Source organism: Natator depressus, chromosome 16, assembly GCF_965152275.1.
Source record: "Natator depressus isolate rNatDep1 chromosome 16, rNatDep2.hap1, whole genome shotgun sequence".
Lineage (NCBI taxonomy): Eukaryota > Metazoa > Chordata > Testudines > Cheloniidae > Natator > Natator depressus.
This window is the reverse complement of record NC_134249.1, coordinates 5083971-5099931: the sequence shown is the minus strand read 5'-3', so window position 1 is coordinate 5099931 and position 15961 is coordinate 5083971. Positions and strand designations below refer to the sequence as shown.

Here is a 15961-nt window from a genome sequence, read left to right as displayed (position 1 = left end):
TAGGGTCAGACAGAGCAGAGATTCACACTTCGTAACTTTTCCCAATAACAAAATAATATTTTCCATTGATAGTGTCTCGCTTTGTCCATCCTGTAGGCTGCACTCCCACCCCCATCTTTTCAGTCCCCTTTCTTCTGGATGAAAATGGGAGTTGAGTGAGGGGCAATGGATAACAGAAATTATTATTTGTACTTTGGAAGTGCCAAAGGCCACAATCAGAAAGCGGTTCCCCATCCTGCTGGGTGCTGTGTAGACACATTAGATTGCCAATTCACTGGGGCAGGGACCATCTCTCTATCCAGTGTTCGTACAGAACCTAGCACACTGGGGTCCTGGCCCATGACTTGGCTCATAAGTGCTAGGATGATGATAAATAATAACAATTGTCATTAGGACACCACAGTCCTGGCCATTGAAATGTCTATAGTTTTAGGCCCCAATCCTGCAAAAACGTACGTACATGTTTAACTTCTGAGTTTGATGGGACTGCTTGTGAGCTTAAAGCTAACCATGTGTGTAAGTCTTTGGCAGATCAAGGCCTAAATTTATGGCAAAGCTCAACAAGTGAGGTAAGATGGTGGTGAAGCCGAGGTCTATGGCAATAAGGCCATGCAGTAACACGGGCGAGTTCTGCATACAACTCAGTGATTCCAAACTGCTGTAATGTGTTGCGGGGGGGGAGGGGGGGTCTTTAAACAGACGTTATCTCCAACTGCTCCCCAAGCCAGCTCTCATGAGTCAGATGATTTCTTGCAGCTAGTCACAGCAGAAGTGGCTTCCAAGAAGGGATGGGGAGGAGAGGGAAGCAGTTTTGTGGGATCAGTTCAGGGAGGCACTCCATGTGTGGGGGTCAGCATGGAGGAAGTGCAGAGGTGGTCATTGGAGGAGTGGCCCAACAGGATACCACGTGAAAAGGAGGTTTGGACCCTAAACTGCAGTAAGTCACGAACTGAGCACTGAACACTATGGTGAGAAGCAGCGAGGAGATCGGCCCCCTCCCAGTTATCAGCACCAGAGCTTCTTTGGATCATTTTAAAGCTGTGTTCATCTCTCCTGCAAGCCCACTTCTCAGGGTGGGGCAATTTGGAGCATGTGGTGTGAGCCCAACAGACATAACAATGGCCCAAACGCTTACGCACTTTCTGCAAAAAATACAAATTTAAATAACCAGCTAAATGGCAAATGGCACTGTTTTATGTTGAGCTGGGGCCTCCAATAAAAAGCAGAAGCAGATTCATTCCCGCCAGTCTGAGACAGCGCCAGTTACAATACTGGATCCTTCACATGCAAGAGCAAAGGTAAAGGCTGGTTTCCTTTCCTGTAACGGGAACCAGCTGAAGGTTCTGTCCAAGAAAATAAAGCTTCATTGTCAGGGGCACTGAGAATGCCAGAGTTCCCAAACAGAGCAAGATCACTTCAGCAGACCCTTTGGTTTGGTGACTCACTCTGTCTTTCCTGTGCTCTCCCTGCACTGAGAACTACAGCCGTTTTCAGGTGGGCGAGACCCGGGATTGGGGGCGGTGCAGGGTTCCAAGACCAGCACCACCATAGCCTTTATACTGGTGGGATTTGCCCGGCAACACATAATTTAATGGCCTTCTGTGTGAAGGGGGACAAGAGATCCTCCAAGACGGAGGGTGGGACAGCATGTTTCTACATTGCAACTGTCCAAGTAGGTGAAAATTTGGGCCTCAGCAGGACCGTGTCCCCTTAACACACTATGGGAGAGCCCTGAAGACGTACACCTTGGTCAAACCTCCAACCGGACAGCACAGCCACAGGCTCTGAAAACAGCACTCACTGTAGTATTTGACTAGGGACATTTTATGTTGTTTATTACGTAGCATCTGAGCACTTCAAGACACTAACGAGTCACATCCTCACGCTGCCACTGTACAGGTGAGTAGTAGTATTATCCCTCTTGTACAGATGGGGAACTAACTGAAACACAGAGAGATTGTGACTTGTCCAAGACACAAAGGATGTCTGTGGCAGAGCCAGCTCTCCTGTCTCCCTGCCAATCAATCTGCACAACTCTCCTGTGCATCAGGCCCCCTATGAGCCCCATTAACAGATGAGGACACTGAGACCAAGAGTATAAGTGACCTGGCCAAAGCCACAGAGGTAGTCACAGTGCCAGAGCTGAGTTAGAACTGGGGAGACATGAGTCTCAGTCCTGTGCTTAGACCAGTCGAGCCCCCTGCCCACAGACGAACCATCCCCTGCTAGTCTGTAGAAAGTATACCCTCAGGATCCCCAGATTCAGATAGAAGACTGGTTCTGTTGTTTTTCTAAACAAACCTGGCTCACTCTGTAATTGGAAAGGGTCAAGCTTCCTCCCCTCACTCATTTCTGAATTGTCTAATATATTAACTTTTCATTGCTAGCATTGTGTTATCAGCAAGCTGCTACTATTTTTCCCCCTTAAAGCTGCTAGGCACTGTGCCTTTTCCCCCCTTCTCTCATTAGAGTTTTCCTTGGAAAGACAATATTATTCCAATCTCAGAAATTTTATTTCTGAATTTGTGCAAATATAAGTTATAAGACATTAACTGTATTTCACATTTTGAGCAAATGGCAGAAACAGGCAATTCATGTGCAGCAAGATGGGGGCTAGTCAAGGATTTTGATAAAATAAACCCTTTTTTAATTTAAATGCTAATGCACTGAATTAAAATTTAATAACTGAGGAAATTGAAAAGCCGAGCAGGAATATTGGAAATAAATCCAAGCAGAAACAGCTGAAATTAAAAATTCTGGAGAGTGGGAGGATAGCAGCTAAGCTGTCTCATATGATTACATTTTTTTTTTTTTTTTCAGAACGAAGGGTGGAAAAAATGCTATCCGTGGCCGGCTGTACGGCTGTAAATCAAGAGTGCTGTGATTTATTGCTCCATTTTCCTGAGGGAAAAAGGCTTTCTTTAATGCTAAAATATTTCATAAATTTCAAGCCAGCATAAATTCTTAATTTAAAAGTTGAAGAGGTCACATTTAATGCACTGGTGCAATTCTGAAATCTTAAAGGAATAGCAAACAAAAATTGCAATTTTAATTATTTTTAAATTCTTAATGTGAAATTTTGTTAGTGTAGATTTATCTCAGTTATTAAAAGCAGAGGCATTTCTGGGGTTCTGATGGCTGGAGCAGTCTACTAGAAATGAAGAGATAAAGATTTAATTCGATTATAAACCAGCGGGTTTTTTTTTTTTTTTTCAGTCACTTGAGGAATTTCTGGTAAAAAAGTTTCCTCCCTCCATTGCCTTGGAAAAGCCAGAAGGGAGGAGTTGACAATGTTATTGCTTCTGTTAGATCTCCAATGTTTTGTGAGCACTGATATGCTCATTTGTTATACAGCTGTTCAGCTACAGAAAGGCTGTCAGAGCTCCCATAATTCAAAGCAATCAATCAAAAATTAATGATTTGTCATGCTTACACAATGGGAAAAAAGGCTGCATGAGAGCCTGCAACTGGTAGATTGCTCAAACCTTCAGGGCATTTTCTAGAAGATTACATCCATGCCTAAAACGGAGTCTTAATATGCAGCAGGGAACTGTGTGAGGTGCTAGGGCATTGCGGCCATCTAAAGCACCAAATAGAGAGGGGACAATACATCTGTCTGAAAAGCTTAATTTAAAACATGCCCTCACAAAGGACACTATACTTGCCAGTCCTGGATCAAAGGGAGGTGTCAGGGCTTCCTTTAATTAAAAGTCCATATTAAAAACTGTTTACTGAAGGTAATGTTTGCCTGGACAAGCACTCAAAAGTCAAGAAATACAAAAGCTACAGCTGAACACACAACCTTAACTCTGCCCCCTTGGGCATATGTATTACAGTACCTGCTTTACCAGTGTAACAACTGTTCAAAAATTAAAAGGCACTGATCCTGGAAACATTTACACATAAGGGGGGACATGATAGCAGTCTTCAAATACTTGAAAGGCTGCCATAAAAAAAGATGGAGGAAAAGTATTCTCTCTTGCCACAGAGGGCAGGACAAGAGGCACTGGGTTCAAGCTACAGCACAGAAGATTTAGATGAAATCTCAGGAAAAAACTTTCTAGCTGTAAGAACAGTAGGACAATGGAACAGACTGGTGAGGGAGGTTGTGGAAGCTCCTACACTGGAGGTTTTTAAAAGGAGGCTGGAGCCAACTGTCTTGGATGGTTTAAACACAACAAATCCTGCCTCTTGGCAGGGGGCTAGAGTAACCCCTCCTAACCCTATGATTCTATCAGTAACTTTAAGCAAAGCCCAAGTCCCACGGCATTCAGTGTGACTGGTCACTTGTATAAAGTGGGCACAAGCGTTTGCAGGTTTGGGGCCCAACACAGGATTAAAAAAAAATAATAATCATCTTAGGCCCCAAATCTGCAAAACTGTACACATATGCTTAAATTTATGCACTGCAAGTTCTCCCAGTGAAATGAAGAGATTAGTATGTAATGACAAGTACATGCACAAATCTCTTCAGGACTGGTGCCGTAGGTATATATCTAGTATGTAAGAATATAGGTGCATGTATAGTAATATAAATTGTTTTTCTTAAACACTTACACTAGAGCTCATCATCATAATGACATAGTATATTTTTAGTGATATACTTCTTTAATGGGAAAATCTATTTTTTATAAAGCAGTATGCATTATAATTATTTTGCCACTACACATAAGCAGGTATTTACCCCCTTTGGACACCAATACACCTTTCAAGAAGCTGTTGCTAAGGGAAATACTAAGAATGTGGATATTCTAATATTTCATGTTTTATTTTTTGTTATGCCCATGTGTTACTTTGTCTCTCATCTTCAAACTTAATGCAGACATTATTTTGCAAAGAATCATGCATGTAATTCATTTACAATCTTTTTTATATTTGTATTTAGAACTGAGTGAGTAATTCACAACAAATACATTACTTGATTACTTTAACCTCTTTCTGTTTCTGGTGCATCACTGCAAGAATGCAGAGGCACTTCTGGACAGAATATGCCTGCGTGCAAATTTAAAATTAAATCTTCACAGATATTTCAGTGGAACTACTTGTATACCTAAAGTTAAACACATTCATAAGTGCTCGCAGAATCAGGGCCTATATAGCATACAGACAAGAGAGAAAAAGGAGGAAGGGCTGTTGCCCCATACAATTTTGTTATTTATTTATGCATTTATTTTTACTTACATTCCTTTTCTGTTTGTGTGCTTTAGACCTTGCCTACTTGTTCATTTTTTACTTTAACCCCTACATGGTTTCTTTTTTAATCCTAACTGCTTTGTTGTTTGTGTCCTTTTCACGACTAATATTCATGGACTCTTCTTTCTTACTTGACTTCACTAGTGCACACTAACAAAATACAAGACAGATATCTAAGGTTATAGAAAGAACTCTGCGTAATCTGAAAAACAGTACACGACCATGCACTCCAAGTCTATCATAATCACATACATAGAGTAGAATCTGAGAATTACGAACGCCTCGGGAATGGAGGTTATTCGTAACTCTGAACAAAATATTAGAGTTGTTCTTTCAAAAGTTTACAACTGAACATTGACTTCATACAGCTTTGAAACTTTACTATGCAGAAGAAAAATGCTGCTTTCCCTCTATTTTTTTAGTAGTTTATGCTTAGCACAGTACTGTACTCTATTTGCCTTTTTTTTTTTTTTTTTTTGGTCTCTGCTGCTGCTTGATTGCGTACTTCCGGTTCCAAATGAGGCATGTGATTGACGGTCAGTTCGTAACTCTGATGTTCGTAACTCTGAGGTTCTACTGTACAATGCAACCTTAACTTTAGCATTTCCTGTCTTTTGAGGGCCTCACTGCAGAGCCTTACACCCCAATCCTTCGTTGTGTAGCCTGCAAGCAGACTGTGTACCAGCACAGAGTCCCACTGACATCAATGGGGCCCCATTTGGGCACAGTAGCCAACCCCTGCACTACACAACACAAGAGTGGGGCTCTAATGTTCTCTGTTTGAAGGATTTCTATGGAATTTTAGAATTGCTTCTCTTTTTAAAAAAAAAAGAAACACAACTGATGAACTAAAATGGATTTTTCAAAAAAGCAAAACCAGAAAGCAAGGGCTCTAATCTAGAAAGTTTACTGGTTCTGGTCAAACTGAGATGCTATCTGGAGATGAGGTCCTACTTAAGACAGTGTCTCTCAGGGTATCCACTTTGTTTAATATGGAGAAAATTGCCCTAATAGCATATTACAACTCACTGACAAGCTACTGCTGATGGAAACCCCCGAACTGGACTTCTTTACTGAGATTCCATTCTGACCTAAACACTAAGCCAAGTCTGAAGAATACTAATCTTGGAGTTTTAAATTTATGACAGTTTAAATTAGCACTTTATCATGAAAGGTATCTTGCTTTGCAACAATAAATCAGAAATCTTCAACTCAGTATGCCTGGTGATACATTTTCAAACATTTGTAATTATTGGACAAAAGTTTTCCACAGCTCGGCTTTACTTGCAAGTTCTTTGGGATAGGGGCTAGAGCCCTGAGCGGATACAAAATTTTTATCCTCATCCAATCCACTATCTGCAAACATGGTCCACGGATGCAGATATAAAGCGGATATCCGCAGATTTGCAGGGCTCTAGATATAAAATTTGGATCTGCATCCATCCATGATCCGCAAACTTGGGACATGGAGATCTGCTGATTTGCAGGGCTCTAGTAGGGGCCTGGGTCAAGGACTATGGCTTGTAAGCAAAATGGTAATACAAATAATAAATACAGGAGGAAATAGCAGGTATCTTTTGCCATCTGGGGTAAAATTTTCAGAAGTGCCTAAGGGCCAGATTTTTAAAGGCATTTAGGCACTTAACTCCCACTGAAATAAATGACATCAGAACCGAAGTTCCATTTTCAGAAGTGACTTAGACACTTAGGACTCTAAGGGTACGTCCACACTGCAAAGAAAAATTCGCAGCACTGAGTTTCAGAGCCTGGGTCAACTGACTCGGGCTTGTGGAGCTCAGGCTGCGGGGACAAAAATAGCAGCCTAGACATTCAGGCTCAGGCTGGAGCCTGAACGATAAGGATTCTCCTGCCCCCTTGCTGGGTTTCAGAGCGTGGGCTCCAGCCTGAGCCTGAATGTCTACACTGGCATTTTTAGCTCTGTAGCCCAAGCCAGTAGACCCAGGCTCTGAGATGCAGCAGCGCGAGTTTTTCTTTGCAGTGTAGACATACCCTTAGTCTCATTAAAAACCACCTGTGAAATTTGGATTTAGGTGCCGAATATCTTACCTCATGGCTCTAGTTAGTACAAACCAGGCCTGCTACACAACACATGGGGAAAGCGAGAGCCACTTGTGTTTCATTCATGCCCCATTAGGTAGAAAAGAACAATTCTGACCACCACATACACAATGTACACACTCAATGTATCAGCGTCTCACTGCACATCAACCTGCATCTACAAACGTTGCTCTGTTAGACTGAAAAATATCAGGAGAAGTTTTTAAAAACATAATTCCTCATCAGAACCCCCAACAATAGACTCTGTGAAGCAAGCAGGCCAGGTCTAACAGTTTACAACATTATGGTGGTGGTGGTGGGGGGGAGGGATTCACATCATCCAGCACTCCCCATAGCATTTCGTGCCACCTTTTCACTTTAATTTATTACTAATCTCTCTAAAGGGGCTGAGACTGCCTCCAGCCCAATCCCGGGTTCTGCATCTTGCTGAGGATTTTATTCCTTCATCCAGATGACCAAATCAGAGCGTCCGCAGTGGTAGAAAGGAAATAAACCTACTGTCAACTGTTGCGAGGCCAAAGGTTGTTATGTGGGGTCAGTCTACTACTGAGTGGCTCTTTTCTGCCCCACATTGGGCTGTCTAACCACTGAGGACAGGGGACTGTCCTCTCCTGTTCTCTGGAACTGCCTATTCCTTTCCTTCAGCCTTTTCCCCCCAGTGACCTATTTATTACTGAGGGTCCTCCTTCTGCTCCCCTGAGCACGTCTGAGGAGACGCCCAGAAGATGAGGCTCACACAGAGAGGGAGCAGGCCCGGGACAGAGAGCAGGTGTCAGAGTTCCATCTCTCATGCTAAGGCACCCCATGCCTCCAGCCACAGTCACAGGATGGGAAGCTGTAACCAAAGATGAACCATTACTGGACAGAATGAAAGCTGATGGCAGAACTCCCACAGGGGTGACAGATTCACTCCCATGAGTTCTATTACAACTCCAGCATTAGGTGTCAGGGACACTGGGGCCCCCACCATGAATGCCTCATTGGGGTGAAGCTACGCAGAGGCTAACAGGAGGCTGGAAACTATTTATCTATTACATCTGAAAAAAAACTACATTAAAAGAATATTAAGGTTGCAAAGTCAAGCACTCAAAAGTTAGAAATACTAGACTCAAGCTTGCCCAGGCAGCCTTAATTTGCCCCCTATCCATAGGCATTCATGGTACGGTCTGTAATTACACAATCATATACTATTTTTCCACAGCAACTGAAAACAGGATCTGAAATGGAAAATGTCAAGCAACCTTAACTACAGTCATTCCTACGTGAGCCACCTGTAATTAATAACTTCAGGGCAACAAGAAATTGCAGAAAGTACTCTTGTTTATAGACACTGACAGTTTCCCAATTCATTTTCATTAAAAAACAAAAACATATCCAAACAACCCCCAGCATTATAAAGCATCCCCAGAACGTAAGAATTCATATATGTACCCATGCCCCTCTTTTGACCCTCGTTCCCCTTTTGTCAGTCATGGAGACATAGCACCTATCAAGGAGAACACTCCCAACTCTCTCAAACGCTGCATGGTCACAAGCATCACCTAAATCACCCGTGCAAATGCAACTCCCGTATTGTTATCCCAGCCCACCTGAAAGCTTGTGATAGCCATCGCTCACTAGAAAAGGAAATTACAGGAATGTTCTGTGCGAGTCTGGAGCTGGTTTAAACCCATACAGCTTCATGGGCTCCAATGGAGCTCCACTGATGTATTGGCCAGCGTTGTCGTTCGGTATTCCAGTGTCACCTAGCTCCGATGGGCCCAGTGCACAATGTACAGAAGATAAATGATCACAGCTGAGTCACTTCATTCTCCTTCCCTTAAACCTTGTACCAGAACTTCAACTGTGAACTGCAGCCTCAGCAAGCCTGTGAACACTTCACATGGATTTCCCTTGATATAAGTATAAATATCTTTCATAAGAGGTCCGCAATTCTCCTCCCACCTTAGGGCCCTCTATCCTCTCCCCACACCCCAATAAAAAAAAACAAACCATAGAAAAGGGAAATCTGAAAACGTGAGACCACTGCCTTAGATATTCCCTGAGAGGTTCCAACTCCTGCGTGACGCTCAGAACAGCCAAGCAGCCTATGGAACCAGGGTCATCCCTTTTCCTTTTACACTCACAAGGGCTCCTTTAAAATTCCCCTCAGTATACATACCAGTCCACTAATCATGCAGTAACTGCTCATAATGTTATTACAATCCTTGCTTGTGATCATTCTGCCATTAAAATAAGTTAGTGCTGACCTCTCCCTTATGGGGGTACATTGACAAGAGGCATTTGGAAGATTCTAGTGGGCAGCCTTTCAAATATTAATTACAAAGTCAACGTGAATATATGGGGAATCCGTCCTCTCAACTAAACACGTTCTCTTGCCACTGAAGCAAACAGAGACTGTTTCAGGCAGTGAGATGGTTGCTGCTTCCTGAGGCAGTGGGGAAAATTCTACATTAAAAAATAACCCACCAAGATGAAAACAAAGGGACTGAAAAAAGACGACTCAAATCTCATCTCTGCCAAGGAATGGGGCAGAGCCCCATTTTAATCCAGGGACAAGCTTTCAGAACAAGGGGGGAATGAACACTTGGCAATGATGGCGAAGGTACAAATCAGAAAAATATTAGGGCAAAAATAGAAGCCATCCAACAGCAGAATTGGGCCAGCGCAATTTCAGAAGTGGAGGTAAGGAAATCTGTACCACCTCCTAATGGAAAACTACTCTGTGTAAAAATAAACTCACGCTGCTATCTACTCACAGTCCTCCCTCTAACACACGGCTAACTAACAGATTATCCCTGTGATTAGCACAATAATTAGATCTATTGAAAATAAAACAGTGCCAGCTGGTTTATGATTATTTTTTAATTACCAATTCCTGTCCTGCGTTGGGACAGTCTCTCCCTGCTAAGAGGGACAGCTCCCAACTACCTTCATTCCTGATGGCCTCTCACCATAACAAGTGGGGGACTAACACCATCCATTAAATTCCTCCATAAAGCAGCATCGACCGCATCACTACAGAATGATCAGCTGAAGAGTTGAATGTACACATTAAACACCCTTTAGAATCACATGGGCTGAACTTTAGTGCAAAACAGCAGGACCAATACAGGGCTACAGTTGTTCCTGGCGATGTGTGTTATTAAAACCCAGCGACAGCATGGAAAGGCTTATTTTAACATTTAGATCTCGGATGTTCGTAGAAAACTGTCAAGGTGACTTTAATCCAAAGTGATAGAACATCTGTCTCCAACCCCTACACGTGTAGTACACTGAATATTTTTATACTTAATGCCGCACTTGGGGACACAATTAAATGGCAATTCTCCAGCAGTGTGTACATTTGCATGTACAATCCGTGCTTGTTTGCACACACATATTTTCTATTAAATGGCTACATCACCTATTTGAATACATAAATCCAATTTACATATGCAAATAAAGCCCTATTTGAGTAGGAATCTGTCATAAAAGCAAATCAGTGGCCATAAACCAAGCTTCAGGATTGCAAAACAATATCGGCTCCGTCAGCTTTCAGAGTGGTAGCCGTGTTAGTCTGTATCAGCAAAACAAAATGAGGAGTACTTGTGGCACGATAGAGACTAACAAATTTATCTGGCCATAAGCTTTTGTGGGCTAAAACCCACTTCATCGGATGCATGAAGTCACACCACTCTGTCAGTGTGATTCTGCATCCAGCCCGGCATGCAGGCTGCACAGGGAAGGAGGGAAGGGTTTAAGATGCCCAAAGCCTGCTCTGTTATACAGCAGTACACTAACAGGCCTGACCTGCACACCCAGCCTTCCAGGACAGATGAAAAGCCAAAGACGTGGAATCCTTACTATGCTCAAACCAGAAAATCCAAACCATTCGCAGCCTCTCATCAGAAATTGTTAAGATCGTGAGGGGAGGTTAGGCCTCGTGTCACGGAGGGCTATGTCCATGCTACAAAGTTGGATTGACGCAAGTTATGTCGGCATATGGCTGGCGAAGTTTGTGTCGGTGCCGTGCGTACGCACCAGGAACACTTGTGTCAGTGCAGCGCCGGAATAAAGCCTAGTGTGCCTAGTATCCCAGTGGGCCTCGCACCGCTGTCCATCGCAATCTCTTTTGAGGCATTTTCGCAGTACTTTTTGGCATAGTATCAAGTCACCCAGGGATTTCTCTGGGAGCTAGGGGTCAAGTTCTTATCATGCCACCTTCTACATCCCACAATACAGTTCATAGCCCATCATCTTTGCACCTGTGAGGTGCTTTTCAGAGTCTGCCACCTCACTGACAGAAGCCTGGAGCCTGCAGCGCCTGCACAGCTATTTTGTGCTTTGCTAATACAGGATCCATGATTCTCCACTATTTCAGCAACTCGAGGCAGTACTGCCATGACTGGGATTGTGATGAGGACAGTATGGAGATCATAGAACCACAGAATATCAGGGTTGGAAGGGACCTCAGGAGGTCATCTAGTCCAACCCCCTGCTCAAAGCAGGACCAATCCCCAACTAAATCATCCCAGCCAGGGCTTTGTCAAGCCTGACCTTAAAAACCTCAAAGGAAGGAGATTCCACCACCTCCCTAGGTAACGCATTCCAGTGCCTCACCACCCTCCTAGTGAAAAAGTTTTTCCTAATATCCAACCTAAACCTCCCCCACTGCAACTTGAGACCATTACTCCTCGTTCTGTCATCTGCTACCACTGAGAACAGTCTAGATCCATCCTCTTTGGAACTCCCTTTCAGGTAGTTGAAAGCAGCTATCAAATCCCCCCTCATTCTTCTCTTCTGTAAACTAAACAATCCCAGTTCCCTCAGCCTCTCCTCATAACTCATGTGTTCCAGTCCCCTAAGCATTTTTGTTGCCCTCCGCTGGACTCTTTCCAATTTTTCCACATCTTTCTTGTAGTGTGGGGCCCAAAACTGGACACAGTACTCCAGGTGAGGCCTCACCAATGTCGAATAGAGGGGAACGATCACGTCCCTCGATCTGCTGGCAATGCCCCTACTTATACATCCCAAAATGCCATTGGCCTTCTTGGCAACAAGGGCACACTGTTGACTCATATCCAGCTTCTCGTCCACTGTAACCCCTAGGTCCTCTTCTGCAGAACTGCTGCCTAGCCATTCGGTCACTAGTCTGTAGCAGTGCATGGGATTGTTCCATCCTAAGTGCAGGACTCTGCACTTGTCCTTGTTGAACCTCCTCAGATTTCTTTTAGCCCAATCCTCTAATTTGTCTAGGTCCCTCTGTATCCTATCCCTACCCTCCAGCGTATCTACCTCTCCTCCCAGTTTAATGTCATCTGCAAACTTGCTGAGGGTGCAATCCACACCATCCTCCAGATCATTAAGGAAGATATTGAACAAAACCGGCCCAAGGACCGACCCTTGGGGCACTCCGCTTGATACCGGCTGCCAACCAGACATGGAGCCATGGACATGGAGATGTTTGAGCACAATAACTGGACACCGTGAACAATAATGCCAGGCTGCTGCTGGCATTCCTGGAGCAGCTCCAGATGGAGGTGCACGGTTTCTGGGCCGAAGAAATGAACACTAATTGGTGGGATTGCATCATAAGGCAGGGTTGGGACGACGAGCAGCGGCTGCAGAACTTTTGGATGTGAAAGGCCACGTTCCTGCCCTCCAGTGAAGAGACACCAAAATCAGAGCGGCGTTGACAGTGGAGTGGCAATCACACTACGGAAAATTCCAACACCAAATTGCTACTAGTCGGTTCGAAAACATTTTGGAGTTGGAAAATCCACAATGGGAGCTGTGGTGATGGTGGAAGACCATTAAACGTTGCCTGCTACACAGGGCTGTGACCCTTGGCAATGTAGAGGAAATAGTGGATGGATTTGCAGCAAATGGGGTTCCTAAACTGCAGTGGAGCAATAGATGGCACACACATCCCTATTTTGGCACCAGCCCACCTGGCCACAGAGCACATCAGCAGAAAGGGGTACTTTTCTATGGTTAGTCAAGCTCTAGTGGATCACTAGAAATGCTTCACTGACATCAGAGTGGGTTCAGTAAGAGAAGGCGTAGGACGCTCACAGCTTTTTAAAAAAAAAAAAAAAAGCTGCAGCAGAGACATTTTTTTCCGACCAGCAGATTATCCTTGGTGATGTTTAAAAGCCACCAGTGATTCTGGGGGATGCAGCCTTCCCTCTGGGGGTAGCCGGGTGCTAGCCACCGTGCTGAGGAAAGAGTCAGCTACCAGCCCAACAGGTGCAGAATGACTGTTGGCTATGTTTTAGGTAGATTGACGGGACGCTGGCATTGTTTATTCACTAGATTGGATTTCAGTGAGAAAAACACCCCAATAGTTATAGCTGCCTGCTGTGTACTACATAATACCTGTGAGGGAAAGGTGGGAAAAGCATGGCCAGACAAGGTAGACCATCTTTCTGCAGCATCTGAACAGCCAGACACAAGGGCTACTAGAAGAGCCAACTGTGGAGCTATGCAGTTGAGGGAGGCTTTAAAGGAGCATTTTAACAGTCAGCAACCGTAGAGATCTCTGTAATGTTCAAGAAATAGCGTCTGTCTTGTGTACTGTAGAATATACATTGCTATGGATTCTGTAATACTTGGTGTAAATTTACAAATATGGTTGGGTCTTTGCCTTCCATTATCATAGAATCATAAAATATCAGGGTTGGAAGGGACCTCAGGAGGTCATCTAGTCCAACCCCCTGCTCAAAGCAGGACCAATCCCCAATTTTTGCCCCAGATCCCTAAATGGCCCCCTCAGGAATTGAACTCACAACCCTGGGTTTAGCAGGCCGATGCTCAAACTACTGAGCTATCCCTCCCCCCATGAGGATTATGTATTCTGCAATGTGTGGTGTGAGTTAATAAAGATACTCTGACTTTCCAAAAATAGTGCTTTATTGTGTGCAAATCAGCAGTTATTAAAATGAAAGTGTAAACAGACATATAAACGGTTAAAAAAATAAACTTTTACCAACACTATTAAGGGTGAACACAGCTTACAAGTGAAAGTGGAAGAAAACATTTATGTCCATGCAATACAGTCCGTTGTGGCTACGCTCCCTCCCTGCCCCGCCATCTGTGGTTTTCACAGGTCAGTATATACGCAGCTATGGTTCCCCTGGCTGATGCCACCATGGAGTGGTAGGGGTAAGGATATACACCGCCGAGCCACATGGAATGTTGAGGGTGTAAGGAACAGTGACCATGGAGTTCTCCAAGGGCTGCAAAGGATTCTGATCTGGGATCTTTGGACTTGTAGATCAACCTTGGTCTGCAACGTTTTCGTTTGTTACCTGCCCAAAACTATTAGGTCCTGATACATTTCCCTCCAAGCCCTTTGATCACAGGCATAGAGGCAACTGTGGCATAGAGGATCTCATGGGACATATCCTCCTTAGTCTTCTTCCTTCTCATGATCAGGGTGAACCCCTCAAGGCCACCATGTCAGAAGCTGCTGATATAAACAGACAGATGCACTATTAGATTTACAGTCACAACAGCAAGGAAAAGATAAGTCTCAAAACTCCCTTATATTATTTCCACTAGTACCCTTAATAAGAAACACTTATTGACAGTAGCTTTGGAGTGCCTCTCTACAGCGCTGCTCTCCAGTTCCATGCCTGGTGAGTGCGAGCTGGCCGGGAGGAGGGAGGATGGCCTGTTGCAGGTAGCCATAGAGTTGGCCCCGCTCCCTAGGCACAAGGCCATGGTACTGAATACTGGCACTATTTCCCACAGGCAGTGCGGATTTTGGCTGATATGTCAATCCTGACAGTAACAAAGGCATGGAGAACACAGCTACTACTGGCAACCCAAAGCGACTTGGGCCCATATGCCACTAGGTTGTTTACTGCAATGGTGCCTGCCGAATTCATCATGGAGTGGCAAGGGAAAGTGTCCTCCCACAGAGCAAGAATCCCTAAAAAACTTTGGGAGAGGACTGCAGAGCACCTCCAGAAACATTTCATCGAGATCTTGCAAGAGGATAAACCAGACATCCCTGTTCTCATAAATGGAGTGCTTTGCATGGCCTGCCCACCTAATCCAGAAATGAAAAATGGATGCGGATTTTACTGGCGTACTGGACACTGGTCTGATGTGCACTGTGTAACCAGACGGCCACACAACCTTTTTAAAACTGTATTCCCTAATCTTTCATTTTCTAACATTGTACCGGTAAAACAAGGAAAAGCAGATACCTGTCTTAACTTGCGAATGAGCCTGGCACCATTTTTAAATGTGGAACAAAGGCGGGAGGAAGGGGAATGGGGAGGGAGATGAGGTTTGAGGGAACAGAAAAGTTTTTTAAACAGCATTTTAAGGAATAATTCACATCCACACTTACCCGACCTCCCTTCCCCTTTGTCAGTGGGCTGGACTCCAGTCTCCTGCTGGGACTGGTTAGACTCCTGAGGCGTTTCAAACAGTTCCCAGCTTGCAGCACAGTTACAGACCCCCAAAATGTCTCCACCCTCCTCCTCGCTGTTCATGGCAGGGGTATCCGTTGTGGGCTGATGGTGGGGTCTCTACCAGGTATGGCATACAGTTTGTTGTAAAAGCAGCAGGTCTGTGGGGCAGCACCAGATCTATAGTTGCCCTCCCTTGTTTTGCGGTATCCTTTGTGAAGTTCCTTCACTTTCATGTCGACTGCTTCTGATTCCTGTCACGTCCCTTTGCCTGCATCTCCCCT

The 15961-nt window shown here is 44.3% G+C and overlaps 1 protein-coding gene across 15 annotated transcripts in view; it reads right to left on the bottom strand.

The window, feature by feature from the left end:
* The window catches only part of ZNF618 (zinc finger protein 618), a 313429-nt gene that overhangs the window by 162040 nt on the left and 135428 nt on the right, over window positions 1–15961 (bottom strand). The window lies entirely within an intron of this gene.